This window comes from Taudactylus pleione, unplaced genomic scaffold, assembly GCF_031769625.1.
Source record: "Taudactylus pleione unplaced genomic scaffold, aTauple2 ptg000306l, whole genome shotgun sequence".
Classification (NCBI taxonomy): Eukaryota; Metazoa; Chordata; class Amphibia; order Anura; family Myobatrachidae; genus Taudactylus; species Taudactylus pleione.
Genome location: NW_028284707.1, coordinates 3068919 through 3084252, shown reverse-complemented (window position 1 = coordinate 3084252; position 15334 = coordinate 3068919).

The window sequence follows — 15334 nt, the reverse complement described above, 5'->3', positions numbered from 1 at the left end:
ACCCTAATCTCCCACTAAGTGCCTAAACCTAACCCCCCCTTCCCCGCTGCCTAAACCTAAGTCTCCCGGGGGGCTGCCTAACCCTAACCTCCCCCCGGGGGTGCATAACCCTAACCCCCCTCTAAGTGCCCAAACCTAACCCCCCCTTCCCCGCTGCCTAAACCTAAGTCTCCCAGGGGGGGTGGCTAACCCTAACCCCCCTTCTCCTACCCTAACCCTCCCAGGGGGCTGCCTAACCCTAAGTCCCCCCCGGGAGCCCCTAACCTAACCCTCCCCCCCTGCGGCTGTCCGCGCTCGGCTTACCTTCGATCGGGATGCCGGGCTCCCGGCATAGGTACAATGACAGGCGTCGGGATTTCGACACCTGTCATTAGACCCTTGCCGGGATTAGACAGTCGGGATGTCGACGGTCGGGATTTAGACCGTCTGCATCCCGACTGCATACCTAATAAATAGGACTCTATGTGAACAGTGAATCCTTCCGCAAAGCTCCTGTGCTCAGCCCTGACGTAGTAGAGTGCCCTTCTACAAATGACCTGGCTACTAACTGACACTGTCGGCCGGATTAGCACTGTCATCATGGAAAATGTAGAAATAAACAGAACATTTCTTGCGTCTGATTCTCCACAGAGCTAAGATGGTTCTGGGAGCCGCTCATTACTGCAGATAAGGATTATAATAGCAGAGTTGTTTTTGAAGTGGTGCAAGAAATATGCTCACATGCTGTACTTACTCATTGTGTCTCCACATAAACAGCCAAGCTCTGCGTAACCTCTCACTTACTTGGCTGCTGCAGTCTGCAGTTACTGGGCGGAATCAGCTCCTTGTAAGAGCAGCTACAGGGAATGCAGACGATGTACACACACTCCAATGTACCAACATATATTATGTGCAGAATCTGTGAATGGAGGCAGCCCGGGGACATGTATAACTCCATACTATCCCCCAAGGTCAAGATTTGTCTCTGAATTATGCTGCCGCTGGTAACGCCCTTAATTTTTATTATTTACCAACTGTGAGCCGTATTCAATGACAGCGGATCCGCGATACTTTTCCGCCTCCCAGACTTTATGCCTATATCGCGTCTTTTGTAGGCGGATAAGTATTGCGGCCGTGCCTGCTTTACCCCGTATTCAATATGAAAGTACGCGAAAACGGGACCCAGCGAAACTTGAACAGGGGGAAAGTACTGTCAGCTTTGGGGAAATCAGCCTGACACCCCCAAAAGATGCTCTGACATGGGGGTTAGCTATGGTTACCCCCCATTTGGCTTGCTGAAGGTATTTGGTGTTTATAAACGGGCTCAATAGCTGCTAAATAGCGTTTTTGTATAAGTGCTGGAGAATAGTACTCAGGAGTATTTTTTTTTCAGAAGATAACTTATCCCAGCATATTTGGGGTACTTGAAAATGGGGGTCAGCATATTTAAAAGTTGTAAAGTTGAAAAAAACGTGAAAAATCCACCTTCCGCAAGCACCTTCAATGAAAAAAACACCTGGGGCATACTTGGGGACCCCCCCAGAGTCAAGTTCGCTATTTTTTATCTTTGTCCCCCAACATTTTTTTTTTTTTTGCCCCCAAATTCAGTTGTTTTTTTTGTGGTGTCCTTAAGTGTTTTTTAAAAATGTTTTGACACAGTTTACCTTTGGGGGACTGTCTGAAGGCTGCACGGGGGTCCTGCAACGTTGCACCCCAAAACCCTGATTCCGCACTTCTTTCCGCCTGGTATTCATAGGCGAAACTTTTTTGTCTGTTACATTGCATTGACTTTCCGTCTCTTACAAATTGAATACTGAGTAAAATCCAAACAGGCGAAAATTACGTCATCGGCGAAAAGTTTTCGACAAAAACACGCTAGAACGGCTTTTCGCTCTGAATTGAATACGGGCCTGTGCGACAGCACTTTTCCGATGTACTCCGATGCAATATGTGATCTGCTGTCCTACGAAGAAAACTTGCAGCTGCTATCTCCTATAGGGGCATATAATTGATTCACAAATGTGCCCAGCCCCTGAAAATGTAGCACCATGTCATGGCAATAAGGATTCTTTATTTATTTTTATTATATGGGGGGGGGGGTGTACCATTCTAAATCGCAAGGACAAGGCCTCCGATAAGAGCTTGTCCCGGTGATTAGTAAGGAGTAAAGTGAACGCGCACGCTATGACTCTACTTCCGGACGCGATGCGCATTGAGATCTCGTCCAGCCCACCAAGAAGGGATTGCTGGATCCCTCTCTGTTAGGGCTGCCCAATGATGGTGAAGATGGCGTTAGCCTACACATGCAAGACCTGAAAAGCTACACTTCTCGAGTCTTGATAAATACCGCCCGCATAGAAAACTATGGAGACGGCCGCTGCGACGGCTGGCGGCCATAAAGCAGGAGATAACTGCAAACAACAGTTTCCGTATATATTAAGGGCAGAATTGCTTGATCGATGGGCCCCATAGTGACTATAAGACGTGAACGCACATGGGGCCTGATTCACCACCAACCGCAACTGCGATTAGGCACGCAATCGGGCGATTGTTGTGTTCTGCACATGCGTATGCATGGCAGCGCGCGTGCGCGAACCGTCCACTGCAATCGGGACTGAGATCGCAGTGACTACGCAGACCCATCGCAGAGTGATTGACAGGAAGGTGATGGGGGGGGTCGGCAAAACATAGGCGTGCCTGTGCGTTTGAACGACATTGCAGGTTCGTGCATAAATTATCCACTGCGATGCCTTAAGTACTCATAGCGTGCGACGAGGTTGGCAATTCCTGAGTAAGGTCAGTGCTTGTGTAAGTGTGCGTGGGGGTGCGATGGTACTCCATGGTTTTGCAGTCTTGCTAAACATTGTGGATGTGTGCAAGGTAAAGGGGGCGTCCTTATTTAGTGCTGCGATGGCATAGCGATCGCAGTGGATTAGCATACTGTCGCAGCGAGACTGCATGCGTAATCGCTATTGTAATCGCAGTTGCGATCGGTAGTGAAGCAGGCCCATTGGCTATTGCAATTGTCAATTCCTCTATCCAAATAAAAGTTGTTTTCACAGTATATTCCTTTTGTTTTTGGGTTTTTAATCCTGTTTAAGTCTGGACTGAATGAAATTCTACAGTCATTTTAAATCTTCCTCCTTCAGTCATCGCAAATTGTATTTATGTCCCGATGTCTTATTATTATACCAGTAACTGGAGGGAGCCGTTCTAGCAGCCGTGTGTACTATGAATTGTTCCTGTCACCGTCACACTGGCTAAGCTGATGCATCACAGCAGCACTGCAAGCTCTCTAATTGCATGGGTGACCTTTGTTCTACTTTCCCATATCAAGCGGTTAAACTGGCACAGTCCTAATAATAGTGTGATAAACAACTCGGGCACACCCTGCGAGAGGGCGACCTGCTCCTGGTATGTGTCTGGATTTTAAAAAAACAAAGTCATTTTTATTTTACTGACAATCTCATAAAACAAGTGCACTGATGGGCAATATATCTACTGTACATCACCCACCATGCTTGCCCTCTCTCCTGTAATGTCAGGGGGAGTCCTGCATTTTGGGGGATCTCCTGGATTCCCAGATGAGTAGGCCAGTCTCCCACATGCTGCCTACTTCCCTAGTGAAATGAACAGCTTAAATGACGTGGTTCGCATTTAAGGCTTTAAACAGTGGGGGGCCAAGATGACGCCATCACGGCACAAAGTACCACTGCCTCGATTACGCCATCACGGCACGAAGCACCACCGCCTCGATTACGCCATCACGGCACGACATACCACTACTGGTGGGGAGCAGAGCAGATGTCTGAGATCACTGTTGGTGTGCAGCTTTGCTCAGCAGCACAGGGGTTAAGCTATCATTACTACAGCGATAGACGGGCACTGGCTGGCAAATTTTAGCCTGGCACACAGTGGTCCATCTCTATGACGATAGTTTGCATGTGTATAGTGTGGCTGGTTGTATACCAGTGTAACCTATGGCTCACCAACTATTATGGAAATCCAAGTTTCTCTTGACCTGGATTTGCTGTGCTTTGTAGTTCCACAACACTGACGAGCCAGAGGCCGGGCCCGTAACTTGGGATGTGCAAGCCGGGACACCACCCAGGGAGCGCAGCCCCTGTATCTAGCTAGCAGGGTGCCTGGAACACCACCCTGCAGTCCCTATCGTTGCTGCAGTGCCAGCTAGTACAGTATCATGAGGATGCTTCGGGCAGTGCGGTACTTCCCGGTGCTGGCGGCCCTGCCCCCTCGGCACAATGTCATGATGTCATGTGATAGAGGGCGGGGGCGGTACATGGCTCACTGCTGCCCTGTTACAGCACTGTCAGAGGTACTGATAAAACTAAACTGTCATTGACTGGACAGGCTGCGTAACCTCTATGGCAAATTCGTATCAGTTCAGGCAGCAGAGCTCGCCCAAGTCAGAAGCTTCTATTCCTGTACAAAGTAAATATGCAATGTAATCGCCTGATATTTTACAGTTTCCCACTTTTATTTTTTTTTTCAAAACTGCTTTTAAACATTTTTATGTATTGATTGTTACTGTTTTCATTTTGATAACTCTATTCCAAGCAAATGAACTGGCCAGGGCTCAGGATGAATTTCATTTCTGCTAAAAGCAACAGAGATCCAGTTCAAAGATATAGGGGCCTATTCATCTCGCTGCGAGGTATACTTAAGTATCCGACTCGCGAAAAGCAGCTGTCACCGCGACTATAGCGCAGCTACATATGTAACTGCTTTACTTACCTCTCCCCCATCGGCCTGTCTATGCATGTGTGACCCGCTGGGGATTTCCTCTGTGGGCCAGTCCAACCCTAATGTAGGGTATTATACTGTAGATATAATAAGAGGGGTAAATGAAGACAGAAATGGGGAGAAAGGACAGATGCACACAATGCAGATAGACTCAAACACAGCAAAATTAGAGACTAACACAGAGGTGCACACAGACAATAGAGGGGACAGAGACAAAAGGCTCCATCTAAAGTTGCAAAGGGCACCTTATTCTTTCTCAATGAATGGTACATGCTCAGTAATGATAAAACCTACAGTATGTGCCTATAAGAGTTCCAGGTCTCCTTTGGAGTAGAGATAGAGAAAGGGAGGTGGGAATGCAGAGTAGGGGAAGGACAAAAGCTACCCAGGAACCACGCATACAGGAACAGACAACCCCACCCAAATGCGGCCGCCCCCACTTCCCCAGTGAAGTGGGAAGCACGGACGGCTGATGACGCCATTCGCATTGAATCACGTCATCGTTGCTCCACCCACTGCTCCAAAATGCCGGTAATCTTTGCATAGCCCAGGGGTGGTGCTACAATGACGCAATCGCGCTGTCACGCCCCCACACTCGCCTACCTCTACCGAACCATGCCCTTCACCGCCCACAGACCCTCCCACCTCAGCTGGGCCCAGCCCCCTGCAGTGCTGACCTGGCTGCCTCCTCCCTGTGGAGGCGACCAAAAGGTCGGCAAGTATGGGTGAAGGCATTCGCAATGACAACTGATCAGCTGGAGCAATGTTGAATTGCTCTACCATTCGCGACGAGTTTATTTGTCAGGGGCCGTCAAGCCCCCCCAATAATTAACATAATGACTAGGCCCCTAGTAGAGCAATGCAGAATGTTCATTTCCTGCTGTTGGATGAAAAGGATAACAATTGTTACAAATTGTCATCCTGTGTATAGTAGTGTATGTTTATACTCACTAGTAAATCAACAGAAAAAAATACTGTGTGCCAGAGTAAAAAGAAGTTACAGCTGTATAGATCCAGAATCAATCATTACAAAGTAACGTAGTGTTTGGTGATCAATAGTATTAACTGTTACTTCTGTAGCACCTGCACACTTTAATTAGTATCATACGTGATATATGAGGTGCCGCAGTGCTCCGCAGCATCGGACAGTTGGGTAAGCAGCACATACATAAAACGGGCACAGGGCCGTAACTAGGGTAGTGCAACCTGTGCCATGGCACAGGGCACCACAGGTCAGGGGCGCTGTTTGGGCCTGTCAATTTTCTGTTTATTTTCATTCTCACTTGTAGCTTCCTCTTATTTCATCCCCAGCATCTCCTGGCCTCTCCTATCTCTTCCCTGGCCCTTCCCCATGAGGTCAAGGCCCCCCTTTTTCGGGTCCGGGTCTTATGTCCCTATTTCAAAAATGGGGGGAGGAGGGGGGCGCCAATGCTCTTTCTGGCTCAGGGCACCGAAAAGTCTAGTTACGGCTTGGCAGGGGCATACAAGTTAGGTAAAATGAATGCAGGTGAGAAAACAAAGGGTAGGGAGGGCCCTGCTCGTGATAGAGCTTACAGGGCATAACTGAGACAAGGGAAATAAGAGTGGGTCCGAGCAGAGTTTGGGGCAGCTGTAAGGGGGCATTAGTGCGTGTAGTAGGTAGGAGTTGAATAACACGATGGGTTTTCTAAGATGTTTAGAAAAGCAAATAACTTGGAACAAACCATGTTGCACTATAAGGGCTGCAAATACAGTATAAGCTTAGCATGTCAACAGAATGCCGATATTCAGAATGGTGACACGAGAATGTCGAAAGGGTCTGATCGTTGACATGGCCAGGCAGCCTGAATCAGAGGTCGATGCAGATGTCAGTTGCAAGTGGCTGATGGTTTTTTTGTTTTCTTTTTTTAATCTTTTTAAACGATGCAGGAAAAGAAAACATTGTAGTAATATAACAATAATATCAATATGTCCATTCAGATTAGAACAATATGAAAATATGAAAACACAGCCGGTGAGCAGCTCTGTACAAATCCCACTGGCTGCGGCATTAGCATAAAGGCGCAGATGTACTGCGTAAAAAGATGCACTCGCAGCTGCATTAGCATTCCTTTCTGAAGTGGGCACAGAATGTCAACACCTGATTTGGGGGTTGAGGCTTCTACAAAGCCTTTCCCTGGTGTACATCTGTACGACCAAATGTTCAGAGACGCCCACAGTCAGCTTCCTTTGGCGCTGATATATTTCCTGGCGCCCTATGGCCTCCCCTGTGAGCGGATGAGAGTCTGTGTGCTCAGTCACTTGCATCATCATGTCCTCGACACTCCCATAACAAGCCCATGAGCCGGACCAATTCCGTACGCCGCCTCCCAGTCACCGTCCAGGAACGCACATCACTTTTGTTTGCTGGGCATCTTGTCCGCGCCAGTGTGCGTCACTCTGTGTAACCTTGATCTTTAGGAGTTTTTAGGGATTTTCGCGCATGCGCTGTAGCAAGAAATCGCTCAGCTACGTGATCATTGGCACTGCGTGCGGCTCTAAATCAGGCCTATTATGTCAATGTTGACATTTGGCATATCGACATGCTGTCCATGTTGACATTCTGAGTGCCGACTTTTTATACCACGCCTGCAAATACAATTATTGTCTATGCATGCAGGGTAAATACTGGCTGTTTTCGCATGTAGCCTATACTAGAGAACTTTTACCAAGGCTCACATGGCAAGGGAATGAGGGAAGTCGACTTTGCAGCAAGATTGCCTCCAGTAGCGCTCAGTGCGGGGCGTAAGTTCATTTGTTTAGTGCACATCACCCCCTTCCCCCCCCCCCCCCCCCGAAAAAAGAGTAAGCCTCCATCTACAGTATGCATATTTGGTTGCTTCTGACACTTGCTCCTCCAGCCTCTTGGAGAGATGGAACAGGAGCTGGTAAAGGATCGAGTGCAGTAATGGCGCATTTGCAAAATTGTGACAGAGGCAGATACTGCAATAGCCGCACTAGCAGATGCCTGAGGACTGCTGCAAATACACACTGATGACGAGGCAAGCAGGGGAACCGAATGTGGGTGGGGGGAGTAAACATTACCCGGGCCTGGGCCTGTATGGGGAAAGGGGACCTGGCCTGTATCGGGGGACACCAGCGGCAGCCCTGGGGGAGGGGGCATTGGTCTGCATATTTTAGAATGGCTTTTTTGCTGCCTTTTATTCAGACAAGAGAAGGGTAATAAATCCTAATATATCACAGAGAGAGTGTTAATTACAGTAAATGAAATCTAATAGAGAAGGCATTCTTCTCTCCCTATCAGAACAAATGTTGGAAAACTTTGCTGACGACTGTAAGTGTATATGATGTACTGTACGCCTGACATACGGAATCGGTATAAATACCGGCTGCCGCACGGCCGGCAGTTTGATTCCCGGGAGCGTCAGTCCGACAGATGCAGAGATCCCGGCAGCGGCAGCCCGACAGCGCTGGAAATCCCGATCGTCCCTAGGTAAGTACAAACTAATTTAACCTAACCCCCCTAACCCTCCTTAGGGGTGCCTAACCCTAACCTCCCCCCCAAGTGCCTAACCCTAATCCCCCTCTAAGTGCCTAAACCTAACCGCCCCCTTCCCCGCTGCCTAAACGTAAGTCCCCTGGGGGGTGCCTAAACCTAACCTCCCCCCGGGAGTGCCTAACCCTAACCCCCCTTCCTCTAGCCTAGCCCTAACCCTCCCGGGGGGGTGCCTAACCCTAAGTCCCCCCGGGTGCCCTAAACCTAACCCCCCCCCCGCGCGTCTGTCTGCTCGCGGCGCCTGTCATAGATTTAGACGCCTGTCATTTAACCCTCGGCAGGATAAAGCAATCAGGAAGCCAGATGTCGGGCTTACATCAGCCGGTTTCCCGATTGAATACCTGACATACTCTGGTCCAGAGCTGGTCACATCTTGAGATGCTTCCGGCCCAGCATATGGGCATCAATTCGCTATTTGCACATCTATATTACTGTTTTGTTTCTCTTTGCATATACGACACACTCAGCATTAGTGTGGTGGAAACCCTGCACTGTCTAGCGTTGAAGTGTGTTATTGTAGTAAGAGGTGCTTAGATCAGAGCAGGACAGGGTAGTTATATCTACCGTAGGTCTGTTCAGAATCCGGGACATCCATTTATTACTATTTTTCTATGAAATATGTACATCAGTGTCTTCTTCCTCCACACATACCAGACATTGTCACTTCCTCCATATGACAGTTTGTATCCGCTCTTAGGGCCCGATGCCAAGATTTCTGCAATGCCGATATTTACGGAGTTGAGCGATTGTTAGCTACTGCGTGATTCCATTGCGTTTGCCCAGAGGATACACTCGCTAGTTGAGTGACAGGTAGTCAGTGTTTGGGTTGGAGGTAACGGGGGGTTGGGGGATTAAAAAATGCAATCGCGTCTGACCGTTTTAACGCCATTCCATGGGCGTGCATAAGTTAGCCATTGTGATCTCCTTTGGAGTATGACAGTGGTTCTCAAACTTGATCCTCAGGACCCCACACAGGTCACGTTTTCCAGGTCCCCCAGCAGGTGCACAAATTAAACCTCAAATATACAATGATAAATTGGCCCCATAGAGGCTGAAGGGGGGACAGCAAAATAGAGGTAGAGAAAGAGAGAAAACAAGAGACAGGGATGGGGAGAGCGAGAGAGGGCAGAGAGAAAGGGAGAGAGCTCTATTTACTACAATCCGCATCAAAATACAGGTTGTAGTGCGACATTACCGACTGAATTCTCATTGCGAATTCAGGCAATATCACAGGGATTTACTAAAAATCCCTTGCAGGGATAAAGCGCTGTTCCTGCGGATCCCCTCCGCACACTTATCACTGTATTTTTTTTGGAAACTGTCCGCTGCTAAACCCCCCCCCCCGCGATCATAGACACAGTGCTGTAGCTACCACTCCCGGGGCCACGCCCCCTCCGTATGGTGTCACATGGAGGGTCATGGCCTGCACCCGGCACCGGGAACGGGTGAGTACAGCAATGCCCGGAGCGTCCTCAGGACCATCTACAGCGTCCTAAGGACGCTCCAGGCAGCATGGTGCACAGATTCTGCTGGCCATTTGCAGGAGCTTTGGGTGAGCGGCGGTGCAGGCCACAGAGCGCTGCGCTTTGTACGGCCGCACCGCTCACGCACTCCGAGTTATAACCCTGCATACACACAGTGATCTGTTGTCTGGGGCAACAAACAAACATCCAGATATGACCACGACATAATTTGACCTGGTATCCTGTTGTCTTGTCGACTGTCAGAAGGTCGATACCACAATGTTGACAGTTTCTGATTGTCGATAGTCAGGGTTAGGGTTAGGCTAAAATAAGTTAAAAAAAACACGTCAACATTGTGATGGTGACATTTTGAATGTGTCATCATTTTGAAAGTGTTGACAACTTAACCACGTCGACCTGAATGCATGTCGATGTAGTGGTTGTCGACCTATTGATCATGTCGACATTCTGCTGGGGGCTTAGTTCTGCTGCTGCCCTCCCTCCCTCTTACCTGCCAGCAGCAGCCACTGAGCAGCAGCAGCAGTCTCCTCTGCCTGTGCTGGGGTGTGTGGGAGCGATCACATTGACCGAGCTTCCCAACCCTCCTGGATTTGCCACTTGCTCATGGCCATATTAGGCACACTGTGCAGCTGCCAAGGGCCCCACGATTGTAGGGGCCTTTGAGCATTGGCAGACTGCATCTAAGGGCATCTATATGGTGTGCGGCCGCTCACTCTGTGCATAGGTCAGCCGGCTGACAGTCAGGCAGAGAAAGATGCTACCTGGTTGCTCTGATTGTGAATTATTTTTATGTTTAAACCAAAAGTTCCCAAACTGGGTGCCTCAGGGCACTTGCAGGGGTGCCTTGGGTGGTGGTCCAGTACCAAATAAAATTATTTTTAGTTAGTGTGATAGGCAAAACCAGCGCTCATGGCTGACAATCAAAAAATATGTGGACAAAAAGAAGTGCAGCCCTGTCCACCACCACATAACTGGCCCTAAGGGTGACATACAGTATAGACACAATTTACTTCATTTAATTTTTGCTGCATTTCTCAAAATGAGACTTTTGGCCCAGCGGTGCCGAGGTAAAAATGCTGATACTCTAGGGCGCCGTGATTCGAAAAAGTTTGGAAACCACTGGTTGAAACATTGATTTTGTTGACAGTACTGATAAATCTAAAGGTTTAATTTTATTGACCATTACATTTGTAATCTTGTGAATGGGTGAGTAGGGCCACAGTGCATTGCTTTGCCCAGGGCCTACAGTGCTGTTAAGATGGCCGTGCTCTGGCTTGCTAAAACAGTTTTTTCTCTAAGGTGGTTGTGGACACGCCTCCCGGGATTAGACCACGATTCCCCCCCAAAGTACCAGGGCCCGGACCAGCTCTCTAAGGGCTTGCACGAAGTAATACCGAGTGGTGAGTCCTTAAACGCCAAGCGTTATTTGATCATCTAAAGGTGCTTAAAGTGGTCATCTCAGACCTAGCACATGGGGCCGTAGAGAGCTGTGCTGGGCCCTGGTACTTTTAGGGGGGCGTGACCTAATGTGCCACACCTCCTTACAACAAAATATTATTTGCTGCACCGGGGCCCTTCATAGGGGGGCTCTGTGTTCAAATCCAGGGTGCATGCCTCCCAACTGTCCCGCATTCAGTGGAACAGTCCAGTTTTCTGGGACTGTCCCGCTGTCACACCCGCAGTGTCCCGCTGTGGGGGGAGGGGGAGTTGGGGGGGCACATACCGCTGCTCTGGTAGCGGGTAAGCAGCGGGAGTCTAGATGCCTTGTGCATGCGGCATTTATTCACAGTGTAGGCATGGCCGGGGGCAGCCCAGAATCTCAGAGTCTGCTGTAGCTGAGCAGGGGCAGCAGCTTCCCTGGTCCTACCGCAGCCCAGCACACAGGAGCGTGTGCTGGGCTGGGCACACACAGGCTGCTGCCGCTGACATGTAAGAGAGGTGGTGGGTGGGGTAGGGGTTGGATCCGGGCTCCCACCGGAGCCCCACGTCAAGCCTGGTGGTACCCGATCATCCCCCTTTCGGTGCCCCTGCTTGCACATTCATATGCACACCTGTACACCAGGGAAGGGCTTGTAGTGGCATTTGCACAGACGTACGACCAGCATAGGACGCAGACACGGACGCCCCTTCGTGGACGTAGGATTTGCAATTTGGCATGTGACGAAAACCAATACACCTATGAAAATATGAATTGTAGGTGTCATTTTATATCATAATCAAATACTACAGTGCACACATATGTACATAGTAATATAGTGTGAAAGTTGGTAGCCCCCATTTCTGGCCTCAGTTAAAGCAGCTCGGAGTTGTACTAGAAAACAGCTGGGCTGCATTGCAGTAGTTATCATCTGCTCTCTTTGCCTCTCTAACAAAAGTTTGGGGGATATTTTTCCCAGTGACAAATGAAAGGGGATGTGTTTTGGAAGATGTTTACTCCCTCTCACTGGCTCATTGCAGCACGAGGGACCTGGTCTCCTGCTTGTTTACTGGCTGCGTTAGAGAGCTGGAAAAGACTGTGCAAATGTCACTCTGCGTTCCTGGAAATGCCTGTGGACAAATAGGGGAAGGCAGGGGGGTGTGATGACATAAAGCATACCTGATTGCTTAGCGCAGTCTGGTTTAGGTGAACTTGTTGTGTGTTACGTGTTTGTCATTCGTGAACTTCAGGTCAATTTGTTTTTGTTTAACTGGACATAGCCTCACCCAATGTCCTTGCTAATAGTTACTTAAACAGAGCACGTGGGACGGAGCTATGCAATCAAAGCCAGCAGACAGCAAAATCAAAAAAATAGGAAATACAATACATACTATGTACAGATGCATTCCTAAACCTTTTACACCAGGTATAAAGAGGCTCAAGTCAATAGATAAAAAAGTTGGCAATGTATAGAAATACAGTAGGTCGACAGGGACAAAAGGTTGACACAGAAAAGGTTGACATGGGTGAATGTCGACAGGGTCAAAAGGTTGACACAAAATATGGTTTATATTTTTGGTTAGGGTTAGGCACTTATCGAAGGGTTACGGTTAGGTTTGGGCACCAGGAGGGAGGGATAGGGTTAGGCACAAAGGGGAGGGTTAGGGTTAGGATGAAGATTAGGGATAGAAATATAAAATAAAAAAATGTGTCAACCATTTTGTGTCGGCCTTTTTTTGTCGACATGTTTGATCATGTCGACCTTTTATGTGTCGACATTTTGGCCCTATCGGCCTATTGCCTGTCTAACATCTGTTGTCTATCTAGACATTGTCTATTTTATTCTTGTTTATCTTTTATACCGAACTCTTATAAAAACCTTAACCATGAACATAATATTTGCATTTATCGTGCATACAATCTGCACTTCCCGGTAATGACTCTTACTGTATATACTCGAGTATAAGCTGAGTTTTTCAGCACATTTTTTGTGCTGAAAAAGTACCCCCTCGGCTTATACTCGAGTCAAGTGTAGCGCTGACCGGACGGAGTTCGGTCAGCGCTACACACTGCCAAACACACAGCCGCCGGAGCCGGCAGCTGCGTGTTTGGTGTAATCAGCAGCCGCTGAGAGTCTGTCAGACTCTCAGCGGCTGCTGCTGCTCCCACTGCGGGAGCCATCTTCTGGCTCCCGCAGTGGGTAATGGGAGAGACGTCGTCATGACGACGTCTCTCCCATACAAAGTGGCCGGAGGAGCGGACAGCGGCGGGACCAGGAGCGGGAGTTTCAGGTAAGTGATTTTTTTTTTTTAATTCTTACTACTTTTATCTCTACTGGGGGGGCGATTACTACAGGGGGCAATTACTACAGGGGGCACTACCAGGGGGCAATTACTACAGGGGGAACTACAAGGGGGAGATTACTACAGGGGGCAATTACTACAGGGGGAACTACAAGGGGGGATTACTACAGGGGGCACTACCAGGGGGCGATTACTACAGGGGGCACTACCAGGGGGGGATTACTACAGGGGACACTGAAAGGGAGGATTACCACTGGGAGCACTACCAGGAGGGATTACTACTGGGGGCACAACCAGGGGGAATTACTACTGGGGGCACTACCAGCTGCTGCCATTTCCCACACTAGGCTTATACTCGAGTCAATAAATTTTCCCAGTTTTTTGGGGTAAAAGTAGGTACCTCGGCTTATATTCGGGTCGACTTATACTCGAGTATATACGGTAGCTATTTTCGCTTGCAAAGTTGACGTTCAAAGTCTAGTGCCCATTATCTTTCCCATAATGTTTACAGTACAAATGTTATGATAATGTAAGAGTTTATGATATCTGATAATATTGTTAACATTTCCACTTTCGATTGATATCAGTTATGTGACGGTTGATAATACACATAAGCAGAGACGTCTATTTCCACAGAAAGAGTCACTTTAAAAAGAGAGAGAAAAGAACGAGGATCGATACAAGGACCTGACTATTTATTTACATTACAGCCACGCTGCAATAGTGATTGCCATCGAGGGCCGATGCTTAGGAAACATCAATGGGTTTTTTTCACAAGGAAATAGAAATTCCATATGACGGCAGCAGTGCAACATTCTCCACCATCGACTCGTGAAGGTCCGATGGTGACGCGATAGTTCCCCTCTTCACTGCTGAGTGCCTAATCCTGTTAGTTGGAGGCTGCCACATGGCTTGCTCTGATTGGCTGTCACTCTGATTGGTTGATCCCTGCTGTGCTTGCTTGTCTATTAGTGGCTGTCCTATTCTCCTACTACTCTTATCGTGGTTCTTTTCTGGGCACGTGGAACCATCGATGTCTCCTTTCTGATGGCCGGCCCATCCCTACATGGCAACCACATGATTGTTGACTGAAAATCCGTAAAACTCTTACCTATACTAATATATTTTCCTATACTTGCTTAGCCTCCCAGAATGTCAAGGGGGCTCATGAATTCCAACTGAAATGAGCAGAAGAGGGGATCTATGACTCGAGTCGCCACAAATGTCAGCATTATAACCCTCCCTACTGCCAGCAGTGAGATGCGATAAATCACATGGTGACATGACTGGCGTTGCCACATCCCATTGCACTTGGCACCTGGACCTCTTCTTTAGAATCTCCTGGTGGGGTGGAGGGGTTCCAAAAGTAGGCAAGTATATACACTGAAGTGCCAAAAGTCATAGGATAGCAGTATGTAAGGGCAATGGTACGTGGTGTCACCATACTGTGACGTCTTGGAAATGCCCAGACCTGCATCAGTTGTAATGTGACATCTCGTGAGTCACTTTGAACACCGGCTAGGCTCTTGAGGCAAGGCGACGTGAATTATTGGAGTTCGAACTGGGCATTATTATGTGTGCCCGACAGATGGGACATTCCATTTTCGAAGTGGTGTAGACATTCATCATTCCTCGAGCTACGGTGTAACATGTGTTCAGGGAATACCTCATGGAAGGTATTACCACCCACCGTGGACAGCGCAGTGACTGACCATGGGTGTTTAATGATCGTGACCAGCGGCGCCTGGCCAGATTGTCCGTGGTAACAGACAAGCGACACTGGCTCAAATTACTTCCACATTCAATGCAGGAGGTACCAGATGCATATCCAGCAGGTCAGTGCAGTCTTCTT